A 15,668-nucleotide genomic window follows, 5' to 3' on the forward strand; every position below is an offset into this window, starting at 1 on the left:
TAAAAAAAAAAAAAAAAACTGCAGCACTTTATGAAGGATGGCTACATTTGGGCTGGGTTTATTTGTTTTCACATTTACAATAATAGGAAATGTTTACTGTTGGTGATTTTTGTAATATAATGATGCTGCCAATCAAACTACTATCCTATAGTTACCAATTGCTGTACACTTACTTACTCTTCCTTACTGCCCACTTAATTTCACTTCCTGTGGAAGGTTTTTTGCTATGCTCTGAAGGCAAAAACCAGCCTCATGTGCCTCTAACTGAAGGTGTTTCTGTGTTACCAAAAAGTTTACTCCAAACATGTGCCAGTATGTGCCACTATAGCGTCTTCAGTATTACAAGAAAACATCCTTTTTTTCCATCTAAAACTTTCAAAAACAATGACGTGCTGCTTTCTGTATGTGTGACTTCAACTTTAAACAATGTGTGATTAAATGTTTCCTTTAGAAAAAAATCTGACTAATCACAGTTGAAAGGGGAAATAAAAACATGAGATGATGGCATTAGCCTGTGGGTTAACCTCTTAATATGTTGCCTTATGTGTTCCATTTAATATACTATCTACAGTCCTGTTCTCTTTTGCTGCTTATGTGATTCTGACATGAAAAAATGTGGAACATATATAAAGTGCTTGGTTTAGGATCATAGAACATTAAAATGTTTTGCCAGCAGAAAAACAGAATCAAATAATAAAGCTTTGTCTTTGAAACTATTGCTGAGGCTCATCGGGGAAAGGCAAAAACACTATGTTGCCAAAAGTATACACTCGTCTGCTTCGCACGCCTATGAACTTGAGTGAAATCCCATTATTAGTCTCAGTCTCCACTCTAAATCATTACAAATCATCTATAGGATTGAGTTCACTGGACACATGTGGAATATTGTTGTCTTTCATGTTCCCTCACCACTGATCTGACTAACTTGCCCTTTCTTTTAAAGGAACCCCGGCTATTAAGACAAGTTTTAGCTAAAATATGTACTGTGCTTTCAACAATATATATGTGGTATTAAAATACGCCAAATGTTTTCCTTTTAAGCACATTTTATATAAAACCATTTACCAGTAGGCCGCCATTGTTATTTACTTTTGAACGCACTCTGGGTAGTGACGTCATACGGTTGCATCGCAACGAGTTCACAGTTAGCAGCGCACTGGAAATGGCTTCTGTTCAACCTTTCCAGTTTGAACCAGAGCAAACCGAGAGAGAGGATGAAAATAGTCAACCAGTACTTATTTTAGATGAAGATGAAAACAATCCGTCACACGAGGACGCGAGAGTGAGGGAAAACTACTGCAGTCTATGCGGCTACTGCTTGCCAATAATGGCAACGGCGACTGAGAGCGTTTGCTGTAGCTCAACTTCATGGAAGCAGCTATCCATGGTATCGCATAACCGCATGATAAAACCATTAATATAATTCTATTTTTTATTAGACAGGAAATTTACGATATCGTTAGTTTTACAGATTCTTCATGCAACACAGTGCACCAAAACCTTGAAGCCTTATGTCTTAATCCAGATGTTCTTTGGACAGCCCTTGTTAGCCTCCATGACCGGTATAGTACGGTGGCCCTGAGAGGCCAAACGGACTGCAACTTCAGAAAACACTTGCAAAAAGAAAAATGCTGCAAAAAGAAAAACGCTGCAAAAGCACAACGGAAATAGGAAAAAAGACAAAGGAAATGTTTCTGGGGAGACAATAACCGGACGGACCAGTTGCACGAACCAAAACATGCTAACAAGTGTACTGGGACTGGGAGACACTTCAAAGAAGTGGAGCGGCCAAAGAGTAAACTTTCAAAAGTAAGTTCTGAATATTATGTCACTTATTTATGTGCAAATGTTTAATAATGAGGAACATTAAAACATTACTGTTGGCCACATGCCGGTGTTGTGCCAAAAAGTGATTGTCTGCCAGAAACTGATTGCCGTCCGCGGGAGCACGCGCAGCTGCTTAAAGCTGCAGCGCCCGGATTACTTGCGTTGCCAGCTACTTCCGTGCAACTGATATAACGTGGGGGGAAAAAAACCCCAAACACATTTATGCCTTTGTTATTAGGCAAAGGTATGCATTTATGGAGCTTTAACGTTTCTCGTAACCGAATTATGACGCTTATCAGAAGGTTGCTTTCAGTGTGTAGCGCAGTCACGAATGACTACACGCATCACGATGGAATAATTAATGCCTACAGGTTTAGTATGTCTACTCTCGTTGTTCATATTTGTTATAAGACTGTCGAATAGTAGTTAAAACAATAAAGACCTATTGTGCCAGTATCACCATGACTCTTTCTTGTTTGTTCAGAATAACGACTGAGAACATGGCATTTTAGCGCTACCAAAAAGTGATTGTGGCCTATAACTTGTCACTGAAACAATATTTCGGCTTCAAACTTGTTAGATATATTCCAGAAGGGTTACATGTGATATATTATATCCCAAAAACTCAGAACTGCTAAATTACCATTAAGGGAACAATAAAACTGACAATATGCAATTTTCAACCTGCCAAAAAGTGATTGTGGACTACAACTTGTCACTGAAAGAATATTTCTGCTTCAAACTTGTTGGGTATCATCCAAAAGGATGATATGTGGCACATCATATCCCAAACAGTCTCTAAGAACTGCTGAATAACTTGTACAGGAACAATAAAACTGATAATATGCCATTTTCAAGCTGCCAAAAAGTGATTGTGGACTACAACTTGTCACTGAAACAATATTTCTGCTTCAAACTTGGCGGATGTCATTTAGAAGGGTCATATGTCAAATATTACATCTCAAACAGTCCCTTAGAACTGCTGGATAACCTGTAAAGGAACATTAACATTGATAATATGCCATTTTCAGCCTGCCAAAAAGTGATTGTGGCCTATATCTTGTCACTGAAACAATGTTTCTGCTTCAAACTTGGTGGATGTCATTCAGAAGGGTCCTATGTGACATATTATATCTCAAACACTCTCCAAGAACTGCTGAAAAACTTTTAAAATAACATTAATACCGATAATATGTCATTTTCAACCTGCCAAAAAGTGATTGTGGCCTATATCTTGTTAATGAAATACTATTTCTGCTTCAAACTTGCTGCATGTTATTCTGAAGGGTCCTATGTGACATATTATATCTCAAACAGTCCCTTAGAACTGCTGAATAATCATTAAGGGAACGATAAAACTGATAATATGCTATTTCCAACCTGCCAAAAAGTGATTGCCGCCTATATCTTGTCACTGAAACAATATTTCTGCTTCAAACTTGTTGGATATCCTCCAGAAGGGTTACATGTGATATATTATATCCCAAACGCTCTCCAAGAACTGCTGAATAACTTTTAAAATAACATTAATACCGATAATATGTCATTTTCAACCTGCCAAAAAGTGATTGTGGACTATATCTTGTCACTGAAAAAATGTTTCTGCTTCAAAATTGTTGGATATCATCCAGAAGGGTCATATGTCAAATATTACATCTCAAACAGTCCCTCAGAACTGCTAAATTACCATTAAGGGAACAATAAAACTGACAATATGCAATTTTCAACCTGCCAAAAAGTGATTGTGGCCTATATCTTGTCACTGAAACAATATTTCTGCTTCAAACTTGTTGGGTATCATCCAAAAGGATGATATGTGGCACATCATATCCCAAACAGTCTCTAAGAAATGCTGAATAACTTTTAAAGGATCATTAATACCCATAATATGCCATTTTAAGCCTGTGCATAAAACGTCAAATTTCAAAAATGTTGTAATTCAAAAATAATACAAAAAAAGGATAATGGCCAAATGGAAATAGATGGGAGGAGATCTGCTTAAACACATTAGGAACACCAAGTAATAGGAAAAACAAAACAAACGGTAATAAAAATGTCATTCCAATACAGCACAATTTTGAAGCAGAAACATTTTTTCAGTGACAAGATATAGTCCACAATCACTTTTTGGCAGGTTGAAAATGACATATTATCGGTATTAATGTTATTTTAAAAGTTATTCAGCAGTTCTTGGAGAGCGTTTGGGATATAATATATCACATGTAACCCTTCTGGAGGATATCCAACAAGTTTGAAGCAGAAATATTGTTTCAGTGACAAGATATAGGCGGCAATCACTTTTTGGCAGGTTGGAAATTGCATATTATCAGTTTTATTGTTCCCTTAATGGTTATTCAGCAGTTCTGAGTTTTTGGGATATAATATATCACATGTAACCCTTCTGGAATATATCTAACAAGTTTGAAGCCGAAATATTGTTTCAGTGACAAGTTATAGGCCACAATCACTTTTTGGTAGCGCTAAAATGCCATGTTCTCAGTCGTTATTCTGAACAAACAAGAAAGAGTCATGGTGATACTGGCACAATAGGTCTTTATTGTTTTAACTACTATTCGACAGTCTTATAACAAATATGAACAACGAGAGTAGACATACTAAACCTGTAGGCATTAATTATTCCATCGTGATGCGTGTAGTCATTCGTGACTGCGCTACACACTGAAAGCAACCTTCTGATAAGCGTCATAATTCGGTTACGAGAAACGTTAAAGCTCCATAAATGCATACCTTTGCCTAATAACAAAGGCATAAATGTGTTTGGGGGTTTTTTCCCCCCACGTTATATCAGTTGCATGGAAGTAGCTGGCAACGCAAGTAATCCGGGCGCTGCAGCTTTAAGCAGCTGCGCGCGCTCCCGCGGACGGCAATCAGTTTCTGGCAGACAATCACTTTTTGGCACAACACCGGCAAAGTTATGTGACATTAGCGATGTTTGTACTTCCAGCATTTACTTTGTTTTAAAGCCTTTACTTTATACGCCGTTAGATAGTCGACCTTAATCTTACAGAGAATGTGATGATTTTGTGGATAATTAAAGTCAGTCATATATCCACAAACACAACAGGCTGAAAGTCAGTGATGCTGCTCCGTTTGCAGTCCTGAATATCACGGCACAAGCAGGATTCACTGCACTGTTAATGTTAGCTATGTTATATTGCTGCCTCTGTTCGGTGGTGTCGAGCCAAACGGACTTTAATGTGTGTTTGAACGAGCTGACGGTTCACTCGTTAAGCTGAAAGAAAGATGCTTTAATCACAGGAGTCACACATGTGTCCACTGCACCATCTGGGAACTCTTCTTGTTTAGCACTCGTAATAACACAAACACTAAATCCTCCTGTTTGTAGCAGTGTATACACCTGAGACTGTCACCTGTCTGTCTGTCCTGCACTCTCTCTCTTGTTTCTTTCTCTCTGATTGTGGAATAAAAGTATGAACATTTATTTATAAATTACACTTGTGTTTGAATCCTGCAGCTTATCACACATTTGATTTCCATGTGTGACAACTGCAAGTGTCCAGAGTGAGGACAGACTGAGGGACCCACTGCTGCACATCATCTGTGAGGCTTTGCACCCCTGATGATCCACCAGGACAAACTCAGCAGTGTGTGAGGAAGAGGAGGAGGAAGAGCCAGCAGCAGCTGACAGATGGAGAGAATAGACAGACTGTTCCCTGTTTGTGAAGGACTGCTAGAAAAGTTTAACATAACTAATTGTCTGTTCTGAATCAGTTTTATTAGGTAATGTTCAAATAATTGTATCATTCCAGTGTTTTCAGTGTGGGAGAAAGTACTCAGGGCCTTCAAGTTACACACTATGAAAGGCAGAAACAAGTTTAATGTTCAGAAACCTAAAGTATGTATCAGCAGCAGAATGGAGCTAAAAATAAATGTTTGTTTCAGTTCTATGAAGCTTTGAGTATTTTGGATCAGTAGCACTGCTGTGTTTGTTGCATCATATTGCTGTAATTGTTTATATGCTTTATATATTCTGAGCTAAGTTGATCTATAGTGTTATATCATATTCTATAATGATGTTATGTGTTTGGATACTTTCTGCCCAGTTTGACCCATTTAACACAAGTCAGCCTGTTTAAGGCTCTGATATCTATTCTGTATGACTTAAAGCAGTTATGACATGGTCTGATTTTCTCACCCAATAAAGGAATATTTCATATATCAGTCTACCCTTCATTTTATCAGAAACAGTTTTCACGGCTCGTACATTTTCTTTTTACACATATATGTAAGCATTGAGCCAAATTTAGTAATGCCAACATATTAAAAGAACAATATTTGTCTCTTATATATAATACATCTATATATACAGGGAGTGCAGAATTATTAGGCAAGTTGTATTTTTGAGGAATAATTTTATTATTGAACAACAACCATGTTCTCAATGAACCCAAAAAACTCATTAATATCAAAGCTGAATGTTTTTGGAAGTAGTTTTTAGTTTGTTTTTAGTTTTAGCTATTTTAGGGGGATATCTGTGTGTGCAGGTGACTATTACTGTGCATAATTATTAGGCAACTTAACAAAAAACAAATATATACCCATTTCAATTATTTATTTTTACCAGTGACACCAATATAACATCTCCACATTCACAAATATACATTTCTGACATTCAAAAACAAAACAAAAACAAATCAGCGACCAATATAGCCACCTTTCTTTGCAAGGACACTCAAAAGCCTGCCATCCATGGATTCTGTCAGTGTTTTGATCTGTTCACCATCAACATTGCGTGCAGCAGCAACCACAGCCTCCCAGACACTGTTCAGAGAGGTGTACTGTTTTCCCTCCTTGTAAATCTCACATTTGATGATGGACCACAGGTTCTCAATGGGGTTCAGATCAGGTGAACAAGGTGGCCATGTCATTGGTTTTTCTTCTTTTATACCCTTTCTTGCCAGCCACGCTGTGGAGTACTTGGACGCGTGTGATGGAGCATTGTCCTGCATGAAAATCATGTTTTTCTTGAAGGATGCAGACTTCTTCCTGTACCACTGCTTGAAGAAGGTGTCTTCCAGAAACTGGCAGTAGGACTGGGAGTTGAGCTTGACTCCATCCTCAACCCGAAAAGGCCCCACAAGCTCATCTTTGATGATACCAGCCCAAACCAGTACTCCACCTCCACCTTGCTGGCGTCTGAGTCGGACTGGAGCTCTCTGCCCTTTACCAATCCAGCCACGGGCCCATCCATCTGGCCCATCAAGACTCACTCTCATTTCATCAGTCCATAAAACCTTAGAAAAACCAGTCTTGAGATATTTCTTGGCCCAGTCTTGACGTTTCAGCTTGTGTGTCTTGTTCAGTGGTGGTCGTCTTTCAGCCTTTCTTACCTTGGCCATGTCTCTGAGTATTGCACACCTTGTGCTTTTGGGCACTCCAGTGATGTTGCAGCTCTGAAATATGGCCAAACTGGTGGCAAGTGGCATCTTGGCAGCTGCACGCTTGACTTTTCTCAGTTCATGGGCAGTTATTTTGCGCCTTGGTTTTTCCACACGCTTCTTGCGACCCTGTTGACTATTTTGAATGAAACGCTTGATTGTTCGATGATCACGCTTCAGAAGCTTTGCAATTTTGAGACTGCTGCATCCCTCTGCAAGATATCTCACTATTTTTGACTTTTCTGAGCCTGTCAAGTCCTTCTTTTGACCCATTTTGCCAAAGGAAAGGACGTTGCCTAATAATTATGCACACCTGATATAGGGTGTTGATGTCATTAGACCACACTCCTTCTCATTACAGAGATGCACATCACCTAATATGCTTAATTGGTAGTAGGCTTTCGAGCCTATACAGCTTGGAGTAAGACAACATGCATGGAGAGGATGAAGTGGACAAAATACTCATTTGCCTAATAATTCTGCACTCCCTGTACACTGTCACAGATACTTGTCTTTAAGTGAAGATTTAAGGTGATAGGAAATATAAATAAATGCAACTTGAATCTTTACTGAAGCTCAGTGTTTGGCACAGAGTTCATGTTCACAGCTGTAATAACTAATAATGATTAATATAATATTGGCCATATTATATTTACATTACCAAAGTGAGATGACTTTAGTCTCATGAACAACATTAGCTAATTGTTATTTACTAGCTAATCTTAAATGACTGTTCAGTACAGAAATGAAGCCCAACAATCATGTTTTACAGTCCTGTGGTCTCAGCCTCAGATACTTATCAAATCACACAAAGCTCATGTAGAAACAAATGTACAAAATATGTTCTCCTTCATTTCTGTCAAACAAAGCTGCATGAAACGTTTCCAGCTGTTAGTATCATGGTTGCTAGGCAACCTGGGCAGCGCGACGGAGGCTAGACCGTCCCATTTCACAAGCCTACAAGCCTCGCACTTCCAGCCTCAGCGGTCTTTGAGTACGCGGCCCTTGAGGACCGTTAAGGCTGCGTACTTTAAGGCTGCAGACCCTGAATTGGGAAACAGTCCCTGAATTGGGATACAGCCATACATACGTGTTTTGGTTCGTGCAACTGGTCCGTCCGGTTATTGTCTCCCCAGAAACATTTCCGTTGTCTTTTTTCCTATTTCCGTTGTGCTTTTGCAGCATTTTTTCTTTTTGCAGCATTTTTCTTTTTGCAAGCGTTTTCTGAAGTTGCAGTCCGTTTGGCCTCTCAGGGCCACCGTATATTAATTCGCTCGCAGGACGATGACGTCACATATATTTGGAATCTTACAACAAATCGGATCCTTTGATACGTAAAAATCTATAAATAGGGGTGACAAGCAACGACTTTTAGTTCGTTAATCGCAGCATTTATGTTCGCAGAATTGAAACGTTCACCAAAGAAGTATTTTTGAAACACCTGGATCCTTTTCGGAGTAACTGTTTACAGATTCCAACATGTCTCAGAGGAAACGACCCTACAGATTTCTAAGGTAAGTTTTCTTGTTTTTTTTGTTTCTCTTTTTCTTTTTTTTCTGTTGTTCACTAACAGAAAAAAAGACTCACACAGGCTCGCCTCTACACGGCTGTTGTCTCCTGTAACCCTGCATGGTTCTAAGGTACGTTTTCTTTCTTGTTTCTGTTGTTCTTGTAGTTATTGTCCTCAGGTCAGGTTTGAAATTGGGACAGTTTTTTTTTTTTTAATGTTTCCTTACTGTACAAATTTGGCTATATGAAGCTAAACTATTAACTTGACGGCTAGCGCAATGCTTTAAAAGAAAACGATAATCGAATATCGTTTAAGTGCCATTGGTCAGCACCAATGACTGTAGAAAACATCGGTTATTGCAATGACACGTATTTTTTTTTTTTTTTGTATGTGTGTGGGGGGGGGGTTACAGAGATTGAAACTTTACTGATAAATTCTCCAAGTTAAAAAATACCAGGATCCACAAATGTCATGTGACAACTTAATTGGCTTACGGGATGTTGATGTCACATATATTTAGAATCTTACAACAAATTTGGTCCTTTGATGCTTTGATCCGAAAAATCCATAAATAGGGGTGAAAAGCCATGACTTTTACTTAGTTAATCGCAGCATTTATGTTTGCAGAATTGAAACGTTCACCAAAGAAGTATTTTGAAACACCTTTTCGGAGTAACTGTTTACAGATTCCAACATGTCTCAAAGGAAACGACCCTACAGATTTCTAAGGGAAGTTTTCTTGGGTTTTTTTTTTCTCTTTTTCACTAACGGAAAAACTGCTCACTCAGGCTCACCTCTGCAGTGCTGCCGTCTCCTGTAACGCTGCATCGTTCTAAGCTTCTTTTTCTTTTCTTCTTGTAGTTTTTGTCCTCAGGTGCGGTTTGAAGTGTCTGTGTTGTGCAGCTGGTCTGGTCTGTCTCTAGACAGTCCAGACTGCACCCATCAGTAAATGGTGGAGGCTCACAAGGACAACACACAAGTTTCTGAAATCTGCGTGAGGGTTTCTCTGACGAAGTGAGGGCCGTGAGGCACAGCTCCCCGTCCCCCGGTGACCCTGCTTGGTCCACCTTCTTAGGGAAACCCTCTGCAGAGGAGCCAAGAGAGCCAGGAACTTTGAGTTGTGTTTGTCCACTCAGGCATCATTCATACTTGCTGTGTAGGCAAGTTCCTATCAGAAGGAAGAGGCACAGCAGGTGCGCCGGGGGGCGGAAGACGGTGCCTCAGTGCCTCTCTCCTTCTGACATTGTTAAAAAGAACACCGCAAATTTATAATTATTTATATTTTTATATGCAGGTAATGTCCTCAAGTTCTTAATAACCACTTTTTCCTCTCTCTCTCTGTTTGTGTGTCTTGTCTCTTTCAAACAGGCGCCGGTCCTCAGCTCTGCAGTGCTGCCGTCTCCTGTAACGCTGCATCGTTCTAAGATACTTTTTCTTTCTTTTTCTTTTCTTCTTGTAGTTTTTGTCCTCAGGTGCGGTTTGAAATGTCTGTGTTGTGCAGCTGGTCTGGTCTGTCTCTAGACAGTCCAGACTGCACCCATCAGTAAATGGTGGAGGCTCACAAGGACAACACACAAGTTTCTGAAATCTGCGTGAGGGTTTCTCCGACGAAGTGAGGGCCGTGAGGCACAGCTCCCCGTCCCCCGGTGACCCTGCTAGGTCCACCTTCTTAGGGAAACCCTCTGCAGAGGAGCCAGGAACTTTGAGTTGTGTTTGTCCACTCAGGCATCATTCATACTTGCTGTGTAGGCAAGTTCCTGTCAGAAGGAAGAGGCACAGCAGGTGCGCCGGGGGGCGGAAGACGGTGCCTCAGTGCCTCTCTCCTTCTGACATTGTTAAAAAGAACACAGCAAATTTATAATTATTTATATTTTTATATGCAGGTAATGTCCTCAAGTTCTTAATAACCACTTTTTCCTCTCTCTCTGTTTGTGTGTCTTGTCTCTTTCAAACAGGCGGCGGTCCTCACCTCTGCAGTGCTGCCGTCTCCTGTAACGCTGCATCGTTCTAAGCTACTTTTTTTTTCTTTTTCTTTTCTTCTTGTAGTTTTTGTCCTCAGGTGCGGTTTGAAGTGTCTGTGTTGTGCAGCTGGTCTGGTCTGTCTCTAGACAGTCCAGACTGCACCCATCAGTAAATGGTGGAGGCTCACAAGGACAACACACAAGTTTCTGAAATCTGCGTGAGGGTTTCTCCGACGAAGTGAGGGCCGTGAGGCACAGCTCCCCGTCCCCCGGTGACCCTGCTAGGTCCACCTTCTTAGGGAAACCCTCTGCAGAGGAGCCAGGAACTTTGAGTTGTGTTTGTCCACTCAGGCATCATTCATACTTGCTGTGTAGGCAAGTTCCTGTCAGAAGGAAGAGGCACAGCAGGTGCGCCGGGGGGCGGAAGACGGTGCCTCAGTGCCTCTCTCCTTCTGACATTGTTAAAAAGAACACAGCAAATTTATAATTATTTATATTTTTATATGCAGGTAATGTCCTCAAGTTCTTAATAACCACTTTTTCCTCTCTCTCTGTTTGTGTGTCTTGTCTCTTTCAAACAGGCGGCGGTCCTCACCTCTGCAGTGCTGCCGTCTCCTGTAACGCTGCATCGTTCTAAGCTACTTTTTCTTTCTTTTTCTTTTCTTCTTGTAGTTTTTGTCCTCAGGTGCGGTTTGAAGTGTCTGTGTTGTGCAGCTGGTCTGGTCTGTCTCTAGACAGTCCAGACTGCACCCATCAGTAAATGGTGGAGGCTCACAAGGACAACACACAAGTTTCTGAAATCTGCGTGAGGGTTTCTCCGACGAAGTGAGGGCCGTGAGGCACAGCTCCCCGTCCCCCGGTGACCCTGCTAGGTCCACCTTCTTAGGGAAACCCTCTGCAGAGGAGCCAGGAACTTTGAGTTGTGTTTGTCCACTCAGGCATCATTCATACTTGCTGTGTAGGCAAGTTCCTGTCAGAAGGAAGAGGCACAGCAGGTGCGCCGGGGGGCGGAAGACGGTGCCTCAGTGCCTCTCTCCTTCTGACATTGTTAAAAAGAACACAGCAAATTTATAATTATTTATATTTTTATATGCAGGTAATGTCCTCAAGTTCTTAATAACCACTTTTTCCTCTCTCTCTGTTTGTGTGTCTTGTCTCTTTCAAACAGGCGGCGGTCCTCACCTCTGCAGTGCTGCCGTCTCCTGTAACGCTGCATCGTTCTAAGCTACTTTTTTTTCTTTTTCTTTTCTTCTTGTAGTTTTTGTCCTCAGGTGCGGTTTGAAGTGTCTGTGTTGTGCAGCTGGTCTGGTCTGTCTCTAGACAGTCCAGACTGCACCCATCAGTAAATGGTGGAGGCTCACAAGGACAACACACAAGTTTCTGAAATCTGCGTGAGGGTTTCTCCGACGAAGTGAGGGCCGTGAGGCACAGCTCCCCGTCCCCCGGTGACCCTGCTAGGTCCACCTTCTTAGGGAAACCCTCTGCAGAGGAGCCAGGAACTTTGAGTTGTGTTTGTCCACTCAGGCATCATTCATACTTGCTGTGTAGGCAAGTTCCTGTCAGAAGGAAGAGGCACAGCAGGTGCGCCGGGGGGCGGAAGACGGTGCCTCAGTGCCTCTCTCCTTCTGACATTGTTAAAAAGAACACAGCAAATTTATAATTATTTATATTTTTATATGCAGGTAATGTCCTCAAGTTCTTAATAACCACTTTTTCCTCTCTCTCTGTTTGTGTGTCTTGTCTCTTTCAAACAGGCGGCGGTCCTCACCTCTGCAGTGCTGCCGTCTCCTGTAACGCTGCATCGTTCTAAGCTACTTTTTCTTTCTTTTTCTTTTCTTCTTGTAGTTTTTGTCCTCAGGTGCGGTTTGAAATGTCTGTGTTGTGCAGCTGGTCTGGTCTGTCTCTAGACAGTCCAGACTGCACCCATCAGTAAATGGTGGAGGCTCACAAGGACAACACACAAGTTTCTGAAATCTGCGTGAGGGTTTCTCCGACGAAGTGAGGGCCGTGAGGCACAGCTCCCCGTCCCCCGGTGACCCTGCTAGGTCCACCTTCTTAGGGAAACCCTCTGCAGAGGAGCCAGGAACTTTGAGTTGTGTTTGTCCACTCAGGCATCATTCATACTTGCTGTGTAGGCAAGTTCCTATCAGAAGGAAGAGGCACAGCAGGTGCGCCGGGGGGCGGAAGACGGTGCCTCAGTGCCTCTCTCCTTCTGACATTGTTAAAAAGAACACCGCAAATTTATAATTATTTATATTTTTATATGCAGGTAATGTCCTCAAGTTCTTGTTAACCACTCTTTCTCTCTCTTTCAGGGAAATCCTTTGCAGATGAGTTTTTCATAGCTATGAACCTATTAGTATTTTGGCCTCAGCATCATATTTATATAAAACTGATATTTCAGTGAAGATTTTAACCCCACTCTGTCGCGACAGATGGCCACCCCTTTCTGAGCCTGGTTCTGTCGGAGGTTTCTTCCTGTTAAAAGGGAGTTTTTCCTCCCCACTGTCGCCAAGTGCTTGCTCATAGGGGATTTGGGGGCTTTGTTAAAACAACCACTGATAAGTTCAGTGCCATCAGATTTAGTTCTCAGCAAATATGTAAATGGATCATTCGTCATCAAGTGAGGAAACATCCATTTAAAACATATTCACGAGTTGTATTTAGTTTTGTATAAATATGATTTCTGGGACACTAAGGCCAAACACAGACTAATTTGTACAATTAGGGGGAAAAATAAATAACAAATCTATAAGAAAAAGATGCGTCATTGTTTCATGTAGAGTTCAAATAAGACACCATTTGATGTCAACATATGTTTGTTACATTTTGCAGTGCTGGTGTTATATTCTTATATTTCACATATTCACATATTTACTGCTTTTTGGCTAGCTTTGTTCTCAGTTGTTATCCAATTTTAAAACTATAAAATAGAATAAAGACTATTTTTAGTTTACCTTGTTAATAAAGAAATTTCTTAGAATTTTCAGAAAAACTAACGTTATACATAGCAAAATAAGTAAGTACAAAGTAAGTAAAATTTTATTTGTATAGCACTTTTCAAGATAAAAATCACAGAGTACTTCAGAGAGAAACTAAAACATAAAAAAATAACCACAAGCAAGTTTTAACAGATGAGTTTTTAGCTAGATCAGTGAGTCCCTAGATCCCAAGCTCAAATGGAGAGAGTTCCAGACTCGGGGGGCCACAGTTTCAAAAGCTCTGTCACCTTTTGTTTTCAGCCTCGTATGATGGACAACCAGCAAGCCCTGATCACATTATCCTAGGGACCTGCTGGGAATTTATGGATATTAAAGATCTCTGCTCATGCAGAGCCCATAATGTCAAAGTCAACACAGTCAGTGTTCAGCCCACTGCATCTCTTGCAGACGAGCTTAACAACTTCTATGCTCGTTTTGACGCAGGCAACAGAGAGCAGATCCTCTACCCTCAGGAGAACAGTGAGGCTGCAACTCTAACTCTGAAAACAGAAGCTGTGAGATGGACCTTTAAAAGGGTAAATCCTCACAAAGCTCCAGGACCAGACGGCATCCCAGGCCGGCTACTCAGAGTGTGTGCAGACGAGCTGGCAGAGGTGTTCACCAACATCTTCAACCTCTCCCTGAGGCAGTCAGTGGTCCCCACATCCCTCAAAGCATCCACCATCATTCCCATTCCCAAAAAATCAGATGGATTCTAAACTTCCTCACAAACAGGCCCCAGGTGGTGAGAGTTGGTAAGCACACATCCTCATCACTCATCCTAAACACAGGTACGCCACAGGGTTGTGTGCTTAGCCCCCTCCTATATTCCCTGTTCACACACGACTGTGTTGCTAAACAAGAGTCCAACATCATCATCATCAATTCATGTGTTTGATTTTATACCTGTTCAACTAAAAAGACTTAATTGGTTTCAAAGTTTAAATAAACAATGATACCAAAGCATATATATACTGTAAGTAATGTACAATAATGACAATGTAATTACTAATATACTACAAAATAAGTTATGTTAAGAATATATGTGGATTTTATACAGTATTCACTATATATGTACATAATCCTGCATATCTCCCAGTGTTTCCACGTGGTCGACAGCAATACCCTATCTCCTTTTTCTCCCTCTCTCTCTTTTATTTTAATATCGAGAGGTCTCTTAGCTCTCAGCAGGAACTGCTTAGTTCAATTTATTTCATTATATTGCTGTCTCAGCCTTGCCCTTTGTGCAGTTATATTTTCTTTTGGGTGACCTTAATTTTTGTTCTTTTTTAAAAATTAATTTTTCATTTATTTAAGTTTTGCAAATTTGTGGTTTCTGCTCCCATAGCTCTGACTGACAGCCACTTAGCTTTTTTCATGGCATTATAATTTAGTTTACATTGATTTGGAAAGCAGCGCTACAGGTCACAGTGTACTACAGAATGGAAAATCAGGCACAGGGCCTGTTCATATAAGAGTCTCTTTTATGGGCTTTTATGGAGGGCTTTTAATGGAGGGTGTCTGGGGGGTGGGAGTAGTTTTAAGGTGATTATACCAATCTGAGTGCTTGCTTTTCAATATTAATTATCAGTGGCTCTGTCTAATTCTGTTTGGCATGCATTTGCTTTATGTATATGTGCATCTGTAGAACTGGGTGTTTGTCCAAATGTTATAGCTGTGTCTGGGTGAACCACAACATACAGTATAAGTGAATAAAACTAATTTGAAAAATGAATTGAACTAAAGTGAATTTAATTGAAAAAACAGCAAAAAAAAATTGTAAGTCATAAGTCCTACAATTTAAATCAAAACATCAGTTTTCTTCATATTCACAGATATGTCCCTTTGTTTTCAGACATTGAAACATTTATTTAACAATTTTGCCTCTGTATACAAGCATAGTGGCTTTAAATCAGACAATCAATATGTGATTCAAGTGCTTTAATTTAAGGGGTATTAGAAAAATATT

The 15,668-nt window shown here is 40.5% G+C and overlaps 1 long non-coding RNA gene across 2 annotated transcripts; it reads left to right on the forward strand.

Moving 5' to 3' along the window:
* The first annotated feature begins 8,415 nt into the window (after positions 1–8,415).
* Positions 8,416–13,449, forward strand: LOC120718424. Of its 2 annotated transcripts, none has more exons than XR_005692487.1 (2): positions 8,416–8,761; positions 8,839–13,449. It is a non-coding gene; the product is annotated as an uncharacterized LOC120718424 (long non-coding RNA). The 2 variants fall into 2 exon arrangements; XR_005692490.1 differs by having other exon boundaries at positions 9,487–13,449.
* Positions 13,450–15,668: the final 2,219 nt, after the last annotated feature.

Source organism: Simochromis diagramma, unplaced genomic scaffold, assembly GCF_900408965.1.
Source record: "Simochromis diagramma unplaced genomic scaffold, fSimDia1.1 OVJJ01000320.1, whole genome shotgun sequence".
NCBI classification, from domain to species: Eukaryota; Metazoa; Chordata; class Actinopteri; order Cichliformes; family Cichlidae; genus Simochromis; species Simochromis diagramma.